Below are 19852 nucleotides of genomic sequence, written 5' to 3'. Positions count from 1 at the left end.
GAAGGTGTGCCAGATCATCGTGGCCTGCTGTATGCTTCACAACCTGGCTTTGCGACGCCAGGTGCCTTTTCTGCAGGAGGATGGTCCAGATGGTGGTGTTGTAGCAGCTGTGGAGCCTGTGGAGAGGAAGAGGAGGAAGGCGAAGAGGACGACATAGAGAACAGGAACACAGTAATACAGCAGTATTTTCAATGACACACAGGTAAGAATCCACACCGGCATATTACATATACTTAACCCCTACTACCTCTCTACTGTCTGACCTTTTCCCCCAGTGCATGGTAACTGAGTTGTGACTTTCCCTTCCGATTTCAGAGATGTGGGCCCCACTGTGTGACATCTGCTTTATTTCCCCATGGACTACAGCTGTGTGACATTGGTATGTTGGCATCACAATGTGAATATGCCAGTTGGCACGGTAATGTCTAATACATTTGTACAAAATCACAGCCAGACTCCAGATTGTTTTATGCAATAAGTGTGTTTATTACAGTGCTCTAAATTGGTGGGTGGTTGCAAATCGTTGAGGTGTGATGGTGGAGGATTGTCCATGGCAGAGTCCAGACTATCAGTATCACAGGTGCATTGTCCAGATGCCTGTGGAAAGTGGAGCACGGGCAGTGTAAGGTTGGACAGGGTGTCAATGTGGGACAGTGGGATGACAATCAGGGAGGTATCCTTTCCTGGCTGGGATCTTGGCATCTTACTCTGTCTTCTTCCTGGATCTCAGGGCCCGCTTGCGGGGTGGTTCTCCTTCTGCAGGGGGTGGGGTTCTGGTGGCCTGTTGGTCTTGTGTCGGGGCCTCCTGTCCACTAGCGCCGGCGGAGGTGGTAGGCAGTTCTTGGTCCATGCTAGTGTCAGGGGCCCTTTGTGGTGCAACAGTGTCCCGCAATGTGGTGACTACCTGATTCAGAGCCACTACAATGGTGCCCATGGCGGAACTGATGTTTCTTAGTTCTTCCCTGAACCCCATATACTGTTGCTCCTGCAGAAGCTGGATCTCCTGAAACCTGGCCAGGACAGTGGCCATCGTCTCCTGGGAGTGGTGGTATGCTCCCATGATGGAGGAGAGGGCCTTGTGGAGAGTGGGTTCCCTGGGCCTGTCCCCCCCATCGCACAGCAGCCCTCCCAGTTCCCCTGTTTCCCTGGGCCTCTGTCCCCTGGACCGTGTGCCCACTACCACTGCCCCCAGGTCCCTGTTGTTGTTGGTGTGGTGGGTTAACCTGGGTGCCCTGTAGTGGTGGACACACCGCTGATTGATGTGTCCTGGGGACAGAGATATGGGCCCGCTGTGTGGGTGCTGTGCTGGTGTTCCCAGAGGGGTGAAGGTCTGCTGTGGCTGTCTGAGGGGAACCGACTGTCCAGAGGTCTCCGATGGGCCGGGATGGTCATCTAAATCCAGGGAGACAGAGCTGCTGTCATCACTGTGGGCCTCTTCTGGGGGTGGAGTGGACATTTGTGGACCCTCCTGCGCGGTGACCTGGCGTTCGGGTCCTGCAGGGGTATAAAAGTGTGATTATTGCTTCTGTGTGTGCCATAGCGTGCAATGGGTGGGTGCCCGTGTATCCCTGTCCTTGCATTCCTGTGTGGGGGCTTTTGTGACGGTGGTTTGGTGGGGGGATGGGTATGTGCAGTGGGCATGCTTAGGTGATGGGTGTCCATGCTTTGTGGTCGCATGCAGGGCTTGGTGTTGGAATGGGTGGGTTGTGAGGGTGAGACATTTGCAAGGAGTAGGTGTGATGGGGGTGGGGGTGAGGGTGGGGGTATGAGTTGGCATGCTGGTGGGGCGGGGGGGATGAAGTAGTTAAGATTTGACTTACCATAGTCCATTCCTCCGCCTACTCCTGCGAGGCCCTCAGGATGCAGGATCGCCAAGACCTGCTCCTCCCATGTTGTAAATTCTGGGGGAGGAGGTGGGGGTCCGCCGCCAGCCGCTGCACCGCGATGTTGTGCCTGGATACCATGGAACGCACCTTCCCCCGTAGGTCGTTCCACCGCTTCCTGATGTCGTACCAATTTCTTGGGTGCTGTCCCACAGCGTTGACCCTGTCCACTATTCTGCTCCATAGCTCCATCTTCCTGGCAATGGTGGTGTGCTGCACCTGTGTCCCGAAGAGCTGTGGCTCTACCCGTACAATTTCCTCCACCATGACCCTGAGTTCAGCCTCAGAAAACCTGGGGTGTCTTCGCGGTGCCATGGGGTGGTTTGGGTGATGTGTGGGGTGGATTGTGTGGTGCTAAGTGTGGTGATGTGTATTGGTGTGTAGTTTGAAGTGCGTGGTAATATTGCTGGGTGACAGTGAATTGCGCGTCTGGGTGCTCGGGTCTCTTATCTCTGTGCGTGTTCACGAATCTCTAGGAGTGGGGGTTTGTGGGTGATGTGGGTGTGTGTTTTATATTGTGTTGGGTGTGTGGGACTGTTGTTTGTATGTGTATGAGGTGTGTGTATTTCGAATGATCCAATGTGGCTGTGTTTTGTAAGAGTGTGTGTATTTTGAGCGCGGCGGTGTGTACCACCAATGGAATACCGCGGTTGAAAGACCGCTGCGTGGATTCGTGTGTCGTGATGGTGTGGGCGTATTTCTGTTGGCGTGACGGTGGAGGTCTGGTCATCGCCAGTTTCTCGATGGCCTATGGTGTGGCGGACTTTTGTGGATGTCTGTATTTTGGCGGTTTGCCTGTTGTAGGTCAGAATGACCGTGGCGGTTTACCGCGGCCGCGGCGTTGTTATGGCAGTCTTCTGCACGGCGGTAAGTGCCTTTTACCACCGAGGTTGGAATGACCACCTATATGTGGAGGTGATAGAGAAAGGCTTTTAAGAGTGAGAGAATCCGAATATATCAAAAACAACAAGTGATGGACGGAATGCTGAACATTGTCAAACATTCACCCCCAGTCACAGATCTGGGTTTAATCCATCGTTTTTTTGCTGCCCATGCTGTTCCAGTTTGGACCCAGCCATATGCAAATCAGTCTTGAGCCTGTTCCCCATGGGAACAGTCCAGCCCGAACTGCTAGGCCAGGTCTTCCCTGGACTGGAAACAAGCATCCTGGGACCGGTTTCGGGGTTTCACCCTTCATCAGCCAGGCCAGCTTGAATCCAGTGGCATGGGAAGCACGGGACCCACGTCTAGGCATACCCTTCCCACTTAGGGCAAAAAATGCAAAAACAACAAGTGATGGACGGAATGCTGAACATTGTCAAACATTCACCCCCAGTCACAGGTCTGGGTTTAATCCATCGTTTTTTTGCTGCCCATGCCGTTCCAGTTTGGACCCAGCCATATGCAAATCAGTCTTGAGCCTGTTCCCCATGGGAACAGTCCAGCCCGAACTGCTAGGCCAGGTCTTCCCTGGACTGGAAGCAAGCATCCTGGGACCGGTTTCGGGGTTTCACCCCTCATCAGCCAGGCTAGCTTGAATCGAGTGGCATGGGAAGCACGGGACCCACGTCTGGGCATACCCTTCCCACTTAGGGTGAAAAATTCAAAAACAACAAGTGATGGACGGAATGCTGAACATTGTCAAACATTCACCCCCAGTCACAGATCTGGGTTTAATCCATTGTTTTTTTGCTGCCCATGCCGTTCCAGTTTGGACCCAGCCATATGCAAATCAGTCTTGAGCCTGTTCCCCATGGGAACAGTCCAGCCCGAACTGCTAGGCCAGGTCTTCCCTGGACTGGAAACAAGCATCTTGGGACCGGTTTCGGGGTTTCACCCCTCATCAGCCAGACTAGCTTGAATCCAGTGGCATGGGAAGCACGGGACCCACGTCTGGGCATACCCTTCCCACTTAGGGCGAAAAATGCAAAAACAACAAGTGATGGACGGAATGCTGAACATTGTCAAACATTCACCCCCAGTCACAGATCTGGGTTTAATCCATTGTTTTTTTACTGCCCATGCCGTTCCAGTTTGGAACCAGCCATATGCAAATCAGTCTTGAGCCTGTTCCCCATGGGAACAGTCCAGCCCGAACTGCTGGGCCAGGTCTTCCCTGGACTGGAAACAAGCATCCTGGGACCGGTTTTGGGGTTTCACCCATCATCAGCAGGCTAGCTTGAATCCAGTGGCATGGGAAGCACGGGACCCATGTCTGGGCATACACTTCCCACTTAGGGTGAAAAATGCAAAAACAACAAGTGATGGACGGAATGCTGAACATTGTCAAACATTCACCCCCAGTCACAGATCTGGGTTTAATCCATCGTTTTTTTGCTGCCCATGCCGTTCCAGTTTGGACCCAGCCATATGCAAATCAGTCTTGAGCATGTTCCCCATGGGAACACTCCAGCCCGAACTGCTTGGCCAGGTCTTCCCTGGACTGGAAACAAGCATCCTGGGACCGGTTTCGGGGTTTCACCCCTCATCAGCCAGGCTAGCTTGAATCGAGTGGCATGGGAAGCACGGGACCCACGTCTGGGCATACCCTTCCCACTTAGGGCGAAAAATGCAAAAACAACAAGTGATGGACGGAATGCTGAACATTGTCAAACATTCACCCCCAGTCACAGATCTGGGTTTAATCCATCGTTTTTTTGCTGCCCATGCCGTTCCAGTTTGGACCCAGCCATATGCAAATCAGTCTTGAGCCTGTTCCCCATGGGAACAGTCCAGCCCGAACTGCTAGGCCAGGTCTTCCCTGGACTGGAAACAAGCATCCTGGGACCGGTTTTGGGGTTTCACCCCTCATCAGCCAGGCTAGCTTGAATCCAGTGGCATGGGAAGCACGGGACCCACGTCTGGGCATACCCTTCCCACTTAGGGCGAAAAATGCAAAAACAACAAGTGATGGACGGAATGCTGAACATTGTCAAACATTCACCCCCAGTCACAGATCTGGGTTTAATCCATCGTTTTTTTGCTGCCCATGCCGTTCCAGTTTGGACCCAGCCATATGCAAATCAGTCTTGAGCCTGTTCCCCATGGGAACAGTCCAGCCCGAACTGGTAGGCCAGGTCTTCCCTGGACTGGAAACAAGCATCCTGGGACCGGTTTCGGGGTTTCACCCCTCATCAGCCAGGCTAGCTTGAATCCAGTGGCATGGGAAGCACGGGACCCATGTCTGGGCATACCCTTCCCACTTAGGGCGAAAAATGCAAAAACAACAAGTGATGGACGGAATGCTGAACATTGTCAAACATTCACCCCCAGTCACAGATCTGGGTTTAATCCATCGTTTTTTTGCTGCCCATGCCGTTCCAGTTTGGACCCAGCCATATGCAAATCAGTCTTGAGCCTGTTCCCCATGGGAACAGTCCAGCCCGAACTGCTAGGCCAGGTCTTCCCTGGGCTGGAAACAAGCATCCTGGGACCGGTTTCGGGGTTTTACCCCTCATCAGCCAGGCTAGCTTGAATCCAGTGGCATGGGAAGCACGGGACCCACGTCTGGGCATACCCTTCCCACTTAGGGTGAAAAATGCAAAAACAACAAGTGATGGACGGAATGCTGAACATTGTCAAACATTCACCCCCAGTCACAGATCTGGGTTTAATCCATCGTTTTTTTGCTGCCCATGCCGTTCCAGTTTGGACCCAGCCATATGCAAATCAGTCTTGAGCCTGTTCCCCATGGGAACAGTCCAGCCCGAACTGCTAGGCCAGGTCTTCCCTGGACTGGAAACAAGCATCCTGGGACCGGTTTCGGGGTTTCACCCCTCATCAGCCAGGCTAGCTTGAATCCAGTGGCATGGGATGCACGGGACCCATGTCTGGGCATACCCTTCCCACTTAGGGCGAAAAATGCAAGAACAACAAGTGATGGACGGAATGCTGAACATTGTCAAACATTCACCCCCAGTCACAGATCTGGGTTTAATCCATCGTTTTTTTGCTGCCCATGCCGTTCCAGTTTGGACCCAGCCATATGCAAATCAGTCTTGAGCCTGTTCCCCATGGGAACAGTCCAGCCCGAACTGCTAGGCCAGGTCTTCCCTGGACTGGAAACAAGCATCCTGGGACCGGTTTCGGGGTTTCACCCCTCATCAGCCAGGCTAGCTTGAATCCAGTGGCATGGGAAGCACACTATATACAGTATATATACAATATATACAGAATATATCATCTTACTTGGGAGTAAGTCACCCGGAGGGCTGAATAAGGACAAGGAGCTTTATGAACATGTTGGTTTGATGTGATAAAATTATTAATTGGTATAGATCTTTATGAATATTTCCATTTTGTGCTTTCATTAGGTTGAATATTAGAATTAAAAAATGTGTGTGTTTTCTATTAATTTTCACATGTATAAGTTTCACGGGGTGGGTGTGGATTGTTCAATTATGATGACAGATTATTTATATATAGATTTGTTAATATAGTAGGAATACTGCTTGTACCATGAATTATGAAATTTATATGATTTATGAATTATTTAATATATGTATTTTTTATGGTTGATTGGCCACTTGGCCGAATAATTGAAGAAATATATTTTATTTATAAAAAGGTATTATGATATTAATTTAGTTGCAGTAAGATTGGAAATTTGGATTCCCACACTTTTAACAAAATGTGAAATTCCCTTGATAAATTGGGGAGGAACAAGTAACAATGTGAAACTTTTTTGTTTTTGCTCTGGTTTATGTTTTTCGGAGTATTAGAGAGAAAAAATATTATTATTTTGTTGTTGAAGTATTTCTTTAATGTCCATGAACTGGGTGTATTTAAGTTCAAAGGTGATTGAGCACAATTTTTTCAATTGTGCCATGATGAAGACACTTCAGTGTTGAAATGCGTAGCCAAGTTAAATAAAGAATTCAGTCTGAGATGTTGACACACTGGTGTGACTTCTTTCTACGATATGGAAAAAGGTGGCAGAAATACGAAACTGACATATATATATATCCAACACGTAAATAGACGTGGCACTCCTGGGGTCTGTAGAATGAAATGTCATGTATTTCTTTCTTAAGAAAGCATCAAATATCGCAGATATCACAACGTGTTTCGACATTACGTCTTTTTCACGTGATTTCATTTGTGGGCGTGATCTGTTATCAAGGTGGCCACGAACGGCAGCAGATGAAGTCTGTGTTACACTAACAATGTGTTTGGACTATTGTTTAAATGATGAAATGTCTATTATTGCTGCGGTATTGGCAAGCGTGAATATTGACTAAATCTTAATCTCATGCTTAAACTAAGGGGGAAGTTTCCCTGAATTGACTTTGAATTAATTATCTGAGAATGCGGCCTATAAAATCTGACGTGAGGAGTAAATTTGTGGGACAGATGAAATCACTTGAAAAAGACATGATGTCGAAACGCGTTGTGATATCTGCGATATTTGATGCTTTCTTAAGAAATAAATAAATGACATTTCATTCTACAGACCCCAGGAGTGCCACGTCTATTTACGTGTTGGATATATGAGGGTTGCTGGTCTTTGCCCTAACGTGTGCACCGGCAGAAAGGCGCGTTGCTCTCAGACCAGATTTTGAGGATCATATATATATATATATACATATATATATACATTGTGGGGCGTAAGTTATTATTAGGGCTGGTAACTATAACTGCTGAATTTCCATGGTTTTGTGCAAGTAAATTTAGGCCCATATTTATACTTTTTTAGCACCGCATTTGCGTCATTTTTTTATGCAAAAGCGTGCAAACTTACAAAATTCAATTATATGTTTGTAAGTTTGTGCTGTTTTTGCTTTAAAAAAATTACCTAACTATAACGTCTCTGTAACCTATGCCTTTTTCTGTGAATTTCTAAGGTTTTTTTTTTATTATTCTAGTTCCTATCTATAACTCTATAACTTCCCTTTAACATTTGTCTTTTTGTGAAGTTCTAAGGTTTTTAAATTTTATTTCATACCTGTAACATCCCTGTAACCTTTGTTTTTTAGCGAATGTCTTCGGGTTTTTTCAATTCTATTTCCTAACTATAACATAGTATTAGCCTTTGTTTTTCTTCAGTGAATTTAAAAGGATTTTTTTTATTCTATTTCCTAAATGTAATGTCCCAGTTCCCTTTGTTTTTTTAGTGAATTTCTAACTTTTCTTAATTCTATTTGCTAACTAAAACATCCATGTAAACTTTGGCTTTTTCAGTAGATTTCTATGTTTTCGTAGTTCCATAAGAGGGTTGAACACAGGGCATGGCCTGCGGCCAGGCCCTGATGCCAGCCGCTCGTGTTCATCTACCGCTCATGCATGCATCCAACCACAAGCATTACACAGCATTTGAGGGAAAGGCAAGGAGAAGATACACTAAAAATGGGGGTGCTATGCGTGCCTGCTGCTTGCCTTTCATTCATTCTGACTGCTTTCTCCTTGCTTCCAACACACAGTTTTTTGCATTCCTGCTCCTTGACTTTCCTTCTTCTCACAGCTTTCTGATTGTTCTTAACCCCATTTTGTGCTGCCTGCTGCCTGCCTCTCCCACCTTCTAATTTCTTTCTCCTTGCTCTTAGCTCCATAAACAGTATGCCTGCTGCCTGCCTGACCCTCCTCACCACTTTCTCTGACTCTCAGACCCACAGTGCATGCCTGCTGCTTGTCCATCCCTCCTTCTCACGCTTCCTCCTTCTCTTAGCCCTATTGTATGCATGCCTGCTGCCTGTCTGTCCCTTCTTCTCACCACTTTTTTCTCCCTCTTAGCCCTCTGGTCTGTGTGCCTGCTCCCTGCCAGTCCATCCTTCTCACCGCTTTCACGTTCTCTCATTCTGAGGTCTGTGTGCTTTCTGCCTGCCTGTCCATGCTTCTCACTGCTTTTTCCTCCCTCTCAATCCTGTGGTCTGCGTGCCTGCTGCATGCCTGTCCCTCCTTCTCACCATTTTCTCTGGGCTCTCAGCCACATGGTCTGTGTGCCTGCTGACCTGACTGTCCCTCCTTGTTGCTGCTTTCTCTGGCCTCTCAGTCCTATGGTCTGCAGGCCTCCTACCTTCCAGTCCATCCTCCTCACCCTTTTCTCTGTGCTCTCAGTCCCATTGTCTGCATGTATGTTGCTTACCTGACCCTCCTTCTCATTGCTTTCTCCAAGGGCTCAGTCCAATTGTCTGTGTGCCTGCTGCTTGCCTGACCCTCTTTCTCGCTGCTTTTGTGGTCTGCATGCTTGCTACCTGCCTGTCCCTTCCATTATCAGGAAAGTAGGTTTAATGAGAATTAGAAAAACACATGTGGAGGCATTTCTTATGCCAGTGTTTGATAATATTTTTAACTCACACAAGATACACTTAAAAAACATTGCACATATTCTCTTGAACTTAAAATAACCCTAATGCTGTTTATATCCCATCCTGTAGTTAATAAATGCATTTAAGCCCCCAAAGTGAAAAAGTGGGCCATTATTATTGACTTTTATGCATACTCAAAACTTTGTATTTTGTCCTAATTAGAGCATGAATCTGTCTCTTAACATCCTTATTAATCTCTAAAACTGATGGACCCACAAGCTTCTAAAGCTCTTCAAATGCTGCTTTATGTGTAGAAGGCGGTCTTGCTTTAAATCATGCTTTAGGTGAATCAGATCAGAAATCAGTAAAATGAGTTATTTTTACTCTCATAGTAATTATGATCTTTCTACTTCCTCTCAACCCTGTGATCTGTGTGCCTGCTCTCTTATTGTCACTCCTTCTCACTGCTTTTACCTTCTCCTCCGCCCTGTGGTCTGTGTGTCTGCTGCCTGCCTTCCATTCCTGTGGTGATTTCAGTTCTTCTTTTGCAGCAGTGGCATCTCTCTGTGGAGAAAAAGACACAGAAAGCAGAACTTTTTCCTACGAACAAGGCGAAAAGAGCGTATTCCTACCTGGAGGAAATCAGCAGTAGTGTTTATTCTTGAATTAATGATGACACACTCTGAACAATATGTCAGAGCTTGTCAGCTTGTGTTATCTCCTAGGGCACATTTCAGAATGCATCTATATTATAGATGGCGATTTGACAAAAGTTTAGGTATGTGAAACAACAATGATGTCAGTACGCATTAATATTGGAGGCGCACAACCCCACAGTGATATCACTATGCATTAATCCTGCAGGTTCATAACCACACAAAGATATTGGTATGCTGTAATACTGTAACACTACTAACCATCATATTTTAAGCACTAGGGTGCCCTTATAATGTCTATGCATAACCTTGCCTAGGTTTGGTTTTATAATGTGACTAAGGTCTTCATTATGATATTGGCCAGAACTGAAGAAAGCCAGGACACATACCTTTGGTCCAATCACTGTATTCCGGTGGACTTGCGTCCACAACAAATGAGGCAACCATATACAAAGGGCCATTGGCCAGTCCAATGTTCTTGAAAACCCACAGGGCAACGTCCAAGGCCCAACTTGACTCCTGACAGCCCAAGCCACTCAACTGGGCAGGCACATCATGAAGGAAGGCAGGGGGTGGGGGTCTTGGGGGGATTTTTCTTGGGAGGGGGATCCTTGGGTTTGAGTTTGGGAGGGGGCAGGCCTGTGCTCTTTTGTTTAGGGGGCGGAGGAGTGGGCTTTGAGTGGAGGGTCGGAGTGCCAGTCGTGTGTCCCTTAGTGGGAGGTGTTGCTGCAGGGGCAGGGACATGAGAGGACAGGTAGCTGGAGGCACTGGGCTGGGGGAGTGGGACCCACCTTTTCTGGACAGGACAGGGTTGGGGAGGAGGAGGGAAGAGGTCAAGGCAGGCAAGGAACAGTTTTTTGGGTACAATGGGATGGGCTGTTAGAGCAGGTTTGAAAGTGGAGGTAGAGGGAGTGGTTGTAGGGGGAGTAGGTGTGGTGGACTGGGTTGCAGGTGCATGTACAGTGTGCATGTGGGAGGTGGATGGCTGTTAAGTGCCTGAGTGGGAGCATTTATGTGTTTTGGGAGGGGGTCGGGCAGACAGGGTGGGACAGGACAAATAGGTTGTGTGCATGTATGTTGTGATGTTGTCTGCAAGTGAGGTGGGTCTGCTACATGTGGTTGTGATGGTGACTGCGCATGTGGTGAATGGGGTGCTAGTCTGCATGTCTGCTGTTGTAGTGATTGTGGGCAAGGCTGTACAGGTGGTGGAATCTGAGACTGAGGATGCAGTTCTTGTAGGTTTGACAGTTGATGTGACTCTGAGGGAGGAGGAGGAGGATTGGGAGACAGTGGAGGCAGTGGCTGTTGTTGTGTGTGCTTCAGTGTGTTGGCTCTGTGTCTGATTGTGGTGTGATCTGTGGTGCCTGTGCTTGTCTGTGCAAGTCCTATCTGTTGACTTGGATGCATGCTGGTCTGATTGTGTGCTTGGGATGGGTGGGAAGAGAGGGCTTTTGGACTGGGAACAGGTAGTTAGAGGGGGGACGGAAGAACCAGGGACACTGGCTGCCATCAAAGAGGAGGCCAGAGCCTGAAACGATCTCTGTAGGGCAAACAGGCCACCATGAATGCCCTCCAGGTAGGCATTGCATTGCTGCATCTGGGGTGTCAGCCCGTGGATGGCATTCACTATGGTTGACTGCCCTACAGAGATGGATCTCAGGCGGTCAATAGTCTCCTCAGTGAGGGCAGCAGGGCTGTCTGGGGCAGGGCCTGAGGTGCCTGGGTCAAAGGAGATGTCCACCCACCTGGGTAAGTGGGTACAGGCAACTGGGTGAGGGGCTCCTGGGAAGGCAGTGCTGGTACAGTAGTGGCAGAAGATGATGTAGCTGGGGTGTTCCCAGAGGGGTCCGCCACCATCAGGGAGCTTCCACCGAAGGAGAAATCTGAGTCAGTAGTGTCAGCTCCTGTCTCCCCCATGGTGCTCCCCTCGCCCTCCAACCCGCTGTTCTCCTTAGTGTCTGTGCTCTCTGCCTCCTGGGTCCCGTGGGCTGCAGCTCTCCCACTCGCCGGTGCCCCTGCTCCTTCGCCAGATGATTCTGATGCACACAAGGGCAGGATGACAAAAGGAGAGAGGGTGAGGGAGAAAAAAAGGGAGCACAAGGTCAATTTCAGCAACAACAGCACATTTGGCATACACATCTCATGGACTCACTGGTACTAACACTGTGCAGTATGAACCAAAATACTAAACCATTGCCTGGGAACTATGGCGGAAATGAACCCAGACACTACCATCTGCACACCTACTGGGATTCTCTAAGCCATTTCTGCCATTGTATGCCAGCTACTTGTCAATACCAAATGTACATTCCACTCTTCATTGCTAAGCGGGACTCTGTAAGATTAGGCAAATAAGCATATTGTACCATCCACTGACTAGCACCCATACAACATAGCAGGCATCAAGAAATAATTCCACACAGTGAGAACTCACCCCCTTGTGGCTGCTGTGCTGTGCAGGAGGCTGGCCTGGCTGATAGTGGGAACCAGATGGTACTTACACCTTGTGCCGGGTCCAGTTATCCCTTATTAGTAGATTAGTAGTGTTCTAGCAGCTTAGGCTGATAGAGGTAGATATAGCAGAGCAGCTTAGGCTGAACTAGGAGACATGCAAAGCTCCTACTATACCACTTATATCATATAGGTACTATATAATAAGAAAGACAATACTCAAAGTTACTAAAAATAAAGATACTGTCAAAAATGTCTTAGAGGATATGCTCCCTTAGGAGGTAAGTAAAATACACAAAATATGCACACAAACCAAAATCAGGTAAGTGAAACAGTCAGAAAGTAGTGCAAACACTGTAGAATACAATAGGATGCAATAGGCCCAGGGACAACACAAACCATATACTAAGAAAGTGGAATGAGAACCACAAATGGACCCCTAGGCTAGTGTAGTGTGTAGAGGGTCGCTGGGAGTGTAGGAAAACACTAAGGGTGTCCAAGATACCCCACCCCAAGACCCTGGAAAGTAGGAGTAAAGTACTACTATTTCCCCAGAAACACTCTAAACCTGTGATAGAGGATTTTGCAAAGACCACAACAGACTGCAAAGCACTGAAGATGGATTCCTGGACCTGAGGACCTGCAGAGGAAGGGGACCAAGTCAAAGAGTCGTGAAAGTGTCCAGGGTGGCGGGAGCCCACTAACCCCTGGATGAAGGTGCAAAATGGCTGCCTCTGGATGGAAGAAGCTGAAGATTCTGTAACAACGAAAGATGCTAGGAACTTCTCCTTCATGCGAAAGATGTATCACAGAGTGCTGGAGGATGCAGAGTTGTTTCTTTGGCAAAATACTGCAAACAAGTCTTGCTAGCTGCAAGAGTCATAGCTAAAGAAAAAGGGTGCTGCCTGGGCCCAGGAAGGGCCAGGATGTCGCCACTTGGGAAAGGAGACAGAGGGGGCCCTTAGCAACGTAGAGAGCCCATTCACAAGAAGGTAGCACCCACAGAAGTACTTGAACACAGGTTCAAGAAGTCTGAAAATGGTGTTCATATCAACACTGCAAAAGAGGGTCCCACGAAGCTGGAGATCAACTCAGGGAGCTGAACATCGTAGGGCAGAGTGCTGGGGACCTGGGCTTGGCTGTGCACAAATAATTTTGTGGAAATGTTCACAGAAGCACTTGTAGCTGCAGTTCACGTGGTGCACAGGATTGCTGTCTGGAGAGAGGATGCAAGGACGTATCTCCTCCAAATTTAGACAGTTGGACCACTGGACAGTTTGGGTCACTTGGGTCTACAACCTGTGTTCCAGGCGCCATGCTCGTCGGGATGAGAGGGGTCCCAGCATACCGGTGACGCTGAAGTTTAGTGCCTGATGGAGCAGGGGTAAGATTCTGTCAACCCACAGGAGATTTCTTCATGGCTTCCAGTGCAGGATGAAGGCAGGCAGCCCCCAAAGCAAGCACCACCAAGAAACAGTCGAGAAAGCCGGCAGGATTAAGCGCTACAATGTCGCTGGTAGTCTTCTTGCTACTTTGTTACAGTTTTGCAGGCATCCTGGAGCAGTCAGCGGTCGATCTTTGGCAGAAGTCTAAGAGAGAGGTGCAGAGGAACTCTGGTGAATTCTTGCAAGTCGTTATCTGAGGAAAAGCCCGCTGTATAGACCCTAAATAGTCCTAAGAGGAGGATTGGCCACCTAGTCAGGTAAGCACCTATCAGGAGGGGTATCTGACGTCACCTGCTGGCACTGGCCACGCAGAGGTCTCAAGAGTGCCTTCACACCTCTGGATCCAAGATGGCAGAGATCTGGGACACACTGGCGGAGCTCTGGGCCCCACCCCTGGGGTGGTGATGGACAGGGGAGTAGTCACTCCCCTTTCCTTTGTCCAGTTTCACACCAGAGCAGGGACTGGGGGTTCCCTAAACCAGTGTAGACTGGCTTATACAAGGAGGGCACCATCTGTGCCCTTCAAAGCATTTCCAGAGGCTGTAAGAGGCTACCCCTCCCCACCTATTTCCAAAGGGAGAGAGTGTAACACTCTCTCTCGAAGGAAATTCTTTGTTCTTCCTTCCTAGGACTGGGCTGCCCAGACCCCAGGAGGGCAGAACCCTGTCTGTGGGGTGGCAGCAGCGGTACCTGCAGATGAAACCTCAGAGAGCTGGTTTGGCAGTACCCGGGGTCCATAGTGGAGCCCCGGGGATGCATGGAATTGGCACCCCAATAGCAGATTTGGCATGGGGGGACAATTCCATGATCTTAGACATGTTACATGGCCATATTCGGAGTTACCATTGTGAAGCTACATATAGGTATTGACCTATTTGTAGTGCACACGTGTAATGGTGTCCCCGCACTCACAAAGTCCGGGGAAATGGCCCTGAACTATGTGGGGCCTCCTTTGGTAGTGCAAGGGTGCCTTCACACTTAGTAACTTTGCACCTAACCTTCAGCAAGTGAAGGTTAGACATACAGGTGACTTATAAGTTACTTAAGTGCAGTGAAAATGGCTGTGAAATAACATGTGCGTTATTTCACGCAGACAAAGAAAAGTGCAAACATGTCAAGTGCCCGTAATAAGAAGAATAGAAGAAGAGCATAAATCTCACACTTATCCATTCAAAAACATAAACTTAAACACACTGCCTGTTGGTTAATCCTATTCCACATTGAATCATTCTATGATTACAACAGTATTAAATCCCCATTACAGTCCTTCATTCATACGGAAAAAGATCACATCCAGGCTCAACCACCATCAGCGACGTTTCGAACCCCTCTGGCTCTCAGGCTAATTCCGGGCTCAGATACGGGTCTTCTTCAGGACTAAAAAGATAAGGGACCTCTGAAATAATCCAAAACACTTGATCAATCTACTTGAACCTCTCTTTTATGAAATATCACACTGCTGCAAAACTATCAACATCAATACTTGCGCTTAATTCAACATCTCTCTTGAGGCAGCAATCTTCTCCAAAATCACTTCACCTCACCTTACCTCAAATCTACAAAATATAATCATATAACAGACTAGCTCTATTAATCAACTCACATAACCCCTAAGTTATTACAACCAAAAACACCCAACAACACACTCTTACCTGAACCATATAGAAATATCCTCCTCAGTTATATTTTCACGAATTCCATTTCATGGGTCATATCTTGAAATTTAACTTTTTCTCTTAAAGAAAATCAAAACCTCATTTTTATATTCATATACATTTTCCAACCTATAAATTCTCCAACTAAACACTCTACCTTATATGAGTATTTCAACTCATTATTTATTCCCTCCCAAGGAATAACATGAATCTCGCTTCATTCACCCTTACTTAAATTATTCTGTTATTCTACAGAATCTCTGTCTGGAGTGGCCAAATTGTCCAAAAAGTGCACCGCCAAACCCAACTAAATTCTCCCAGAGGAATCCATAATGTTGTTTATCAAGGCAGTCAAATACCTTTAGTCTGCCAGCAGCTAGTTCGTCCGTCTCTCACGGCCTCCAATATCAGTAAAAGGTGTGGCAAGCTAAAAACCGCGTTTTTATAGCTTCCTTCAGTATATGCACTTCCGGTAACCGAAGGTATGTGAGGAATGTCTCAATGGTGTTCCTCTTCGGTCCGCACACGTTATTACAATTTCCTTCAGTATGCGCCCCTCCGGCGTCTGAAGATCAGCAGATAAGTCAAGCCACACAGCTACCACGTCTCATAACACGAATGGGGAGCATGCAAAAACATTATATTAAGGTATTCCCACATCGTTTTCATTTTACAAACGGCGTCGCAATGTACAGAATATTCAAATGTTGTTCCTTTTTGATCCGTACGGGTTAATACAGCATCCTTCAGTTAGCAAACGTCTGGCGTCTGAAAGTGTGCCAAGAATGTCTACATGTTATTCCCCCTCAAGGCACAATACTCCATCATCTATAGACGTGCACGGAAGACATGGTAAGACGTAAAATTCAGTCATTTTCGCCTCATATTCATTATAGGAACAGCAATGAAACTGCCTTACTTTTAAAATGCTCTAAAGTCTATCGCACACTTGGTAAGCAAAACACAGACATAAATTATTACAAATTAACCACTTCACCAGTCCACTATTCTCACGCAGCCTATGTATACAACAGCAGTAAGAGGTCAAGCATCTTGTACGCGGCACTTCATCACATTCCTTCACTTACTCAAAATTCGATTGGGCAGTCATATATTAATATTCCAAACTGTTTAACCATCCAACAATATTGCATGATTAACAGGAGACCTTCGCATTTTTTCCATAACTCAGCCATTGACATATCACTCAGCCTTGACAGTTCATAATCCTACCTCACCATATGTAAGGCAGAGCTTTGAGATTCGTAACTTATACATTCAACATTTATAAAACATTCCACTACCTGCATCTAGTAATCATAACAGTCTCAAATGTTCCTTTTGAATTATACGTCAATATATTTCATCTATTTGCTTAATGTTCAAACAGACCACTTAACAGATGACAATTGTCATGGAATCTGCAAATCTAAGGCAGTTATTATAGCTCCAGCAATTGGATCCCTCCAAATGATTTTTCAAATTCATTGATCACGACCCCAAAACCAGGGCCCTAACATTCTTAATACATCCAACAAATTAGCTCTCCGGATTCCTGATCTAAACCCCAACAGGGACCAAAAAGATTTAACATTGATCTCTTTTAAACATTAGATAAACTAGCTTTTTGCCTAGCTATTTCCTCATGTTCATTTAGGCCCTGAGAAACAGAGTCCACGAGATTAATCCATTTGCATTCTCGTAAATTCAGTATATTCGTCACATTACCCCGTTGTTGGTTAACAATGATCTTATCAATCAACAACCATCTTAAAGAATCTACTGAATGATTCCTTGCAGTAAAATGATCCACCAACGGTGCAGCATGTATTTTACATCTGATATGACTACAATGTTGTAAAATCCATACCTTCACTTTCTGTTTGGTCTGAACAATATATATCAAATCACAAGGACATTTAATCACATAGATTACATTCGTACTATTACAATTAGTATGTTCTTTAAATGTCACAGACACATGTTTATACTTAAATATTTTAATCTCCAGACATTGTATACAGGCTTTACATGACCCACATTTGAAATGCCCCACAATTTTCGGTAGATTCAACATCGATAGAAGGGAGGGTTTCGGAGGTTCAGCTAACAAAGAGCTCACCACCCAATCTTTAAAGTTCTTACCCCTCTTAAACGCATACATCGGAGGCTCATGTATTTCCAATTCATCTGAAATCAAACTCTAATGTTTGTTAATGATCTTTCTTATTTCTGTACTTCTAGTGCAATATGTCATGACACATATCATCCTGTTACTGTCACTGTCTGTATGTACCCTAGGTTCAAGTAGATTTTCCTGGTGACAGAACCAAGCTCTCTTTCGTGCCTTTCTGACTACACTTTTGGGATAGCCCCGTGTTATTAAGCGGTTCAACAGATCTTCAGATGCTTCAAAATAATCCTGTTTGCGAGAGCAATTCCTTCAGAGACGAAGGAATTGGCCATAGGGCACATTATCTCTCAAGTTACGGGGATGATGGCTCGTGTATTGTAACAGAGAGTTCCTCTCACTCTCCGTCCTATAGAGAGTGGTATATAACTTGTTATCTTGTACCTTAATAGTTATATCCAAGAAATCAGTCTTATAGGAACTAAACTGTAAAGTAAATTGAATATCACCCGATCTGTCATGTAACCATTTATGGAACTTCAACAGGTCATCTTGGGTACCTGTCCAAATCATTATCACATCATCAATGTCTCATTTCCATAGGGTTATCTGGGTAAAACATGGTAATGTTCTGTCAAAAATATAGTGTTGTTCAAATTTGTCCATATACAGAATCGCTACATCCGGTGCAAAGGTTGCACCCATAGCAACTCCTTTTGTTTGTATATAGAAATCTCCCTGGAAATAGAAGAAGTTCTTAGTCATTGCTATCTCTGGTAAATACACTATAAACCCTGTGGGCACTTGCATTGGCTGTACCCTATCATTCAATACTTCTCTAATCACCTGTAAAGCATGCCCCTGGGGTATATTAGTATATAGTGAAACAATATCCATTGTTACCAGAATCTGTTTCTCATAATCAAGTTGTAGATTATCAATCAATTTAATGGGCTCCATTGTATCTCTTAAATAAGCCTCTGTAATTAGTACTAGGGGTTTGAAGAAGAAATCAACATACTTACAAATTGGTTCTAAAATAGAACCACAACCTGATATAATCGGGCAACCTGGATGCTTCAAAGGATTCTTATGTATTTTGGGAAGTGTATAAATCGTAGGTATACGCAGGTTCCTTTTGTTCAAAAAATCAAATTCCAAATCTGTAAGAAAACCCATTAATAGGCCTTGACTTGTGACTCTTTTGATCAAATCTCTCAACTCACTAGTAGGATCGCGTTCGATTTTAAATTAAATTCCTACATCCGCCAATTGCATAAGAATTTCATTCTTGTAATCTTTCGTATTCTGTACTACAATCGCCCCTCCCTTATCAGCCAGTTTAATCACTCTCTCCTTATTAGATTTCAAAGCAGATAGTGCATCCTTCTCAGCTTTCGTGATGTTCTATTTCACATATCTTCCCTTAGAGATCAAATTCATCGAATCTCTCATAACTACCTGTTCAAAAGTCAGGATTTTATGTGACATTGAATGGGCAGGAGGAGTAAAGGTGTAGGGTGTTCTTAAACCAGTTACAGAAATAGGGGGACAGGATACAGACTTATTAAATTAATACCCCAATCTATCCTTCCGAAAAAACTGATGTAATTCCATCTTTAGGTTGAAAGAGTTAGGTAAATTAGTAGGGACAAAAGATAATCCCTTAGACAATGCCTGCTCTTCTTCTGGTGATAAATGATGGATTAATAAATTCACCACCGGGTTAGGTAAATTCACCACCTGTAGTGCTGCCTCCATGTTTGGATTTCTCCATGATCTTCCTGTTGAAAGCGTACCTATTTCCTGCCTCTGTAACGTCCCCTGCCCCAGCCTCGTTCTCTAGGGAAACCCCTGTTCCATTGGCATCCCCCTCTTCTGTGCGGGGTCCATTGTGTAGGTCCGAAGTCAAATCTAACTGATGGAAACCCTGATCTCGGGGCTGCACTCGTATTGGGTTGCTCATTATCACTCTCACCCCCACTTGTACCCGAAGATTCCGAGAAGGTGGTAGATCGTCTAGGCCCCCCACGTCCTCTGGTTGAATATCTACCTCTTGAGTCTTGTTTATAATATTCCTCTGTCAGATAAAGGTAAGTCAATTTCTTATCATAAAAACGTATATCTCTGGCCAATTTATCCAGTTTGAGAGCTTGCGTGTTATTATCAAAATCTTTCATTGTCCTATCTAGACTTTCGCATTGACCAATGCCTTATTATCTAAGATCTCCTTCTTGAGATCAATTATTTCCTTCATCAATTTCTGAACTTCTTTTAATGATGTTTCGACTCCCAACACCATCCAATATCTGGAACAATTATTTGCTACAAAGCTAAAGTTCTCTTTAAATTTTGGATTATCCACAAAAATTGCTGGTTCATTTCTG

This window comes from Pleurodeles waltl, chromosome 1_2, assembly GCF_031143425.1.
Source record: "Pleurodeles waltl isolate 20211129_DDA chromosome 1_2, aPleWal1.hap1.20221129, whole genome shotgun sequence".
NCBI lineage: Eukaryota > Metazoa > Chordata > Amphibia > Caudata > Salamandridae > Pleurodeles > Pleurodeles waltl.
This window is presented reverse-complemented; position numbering follows the sequence as displayed.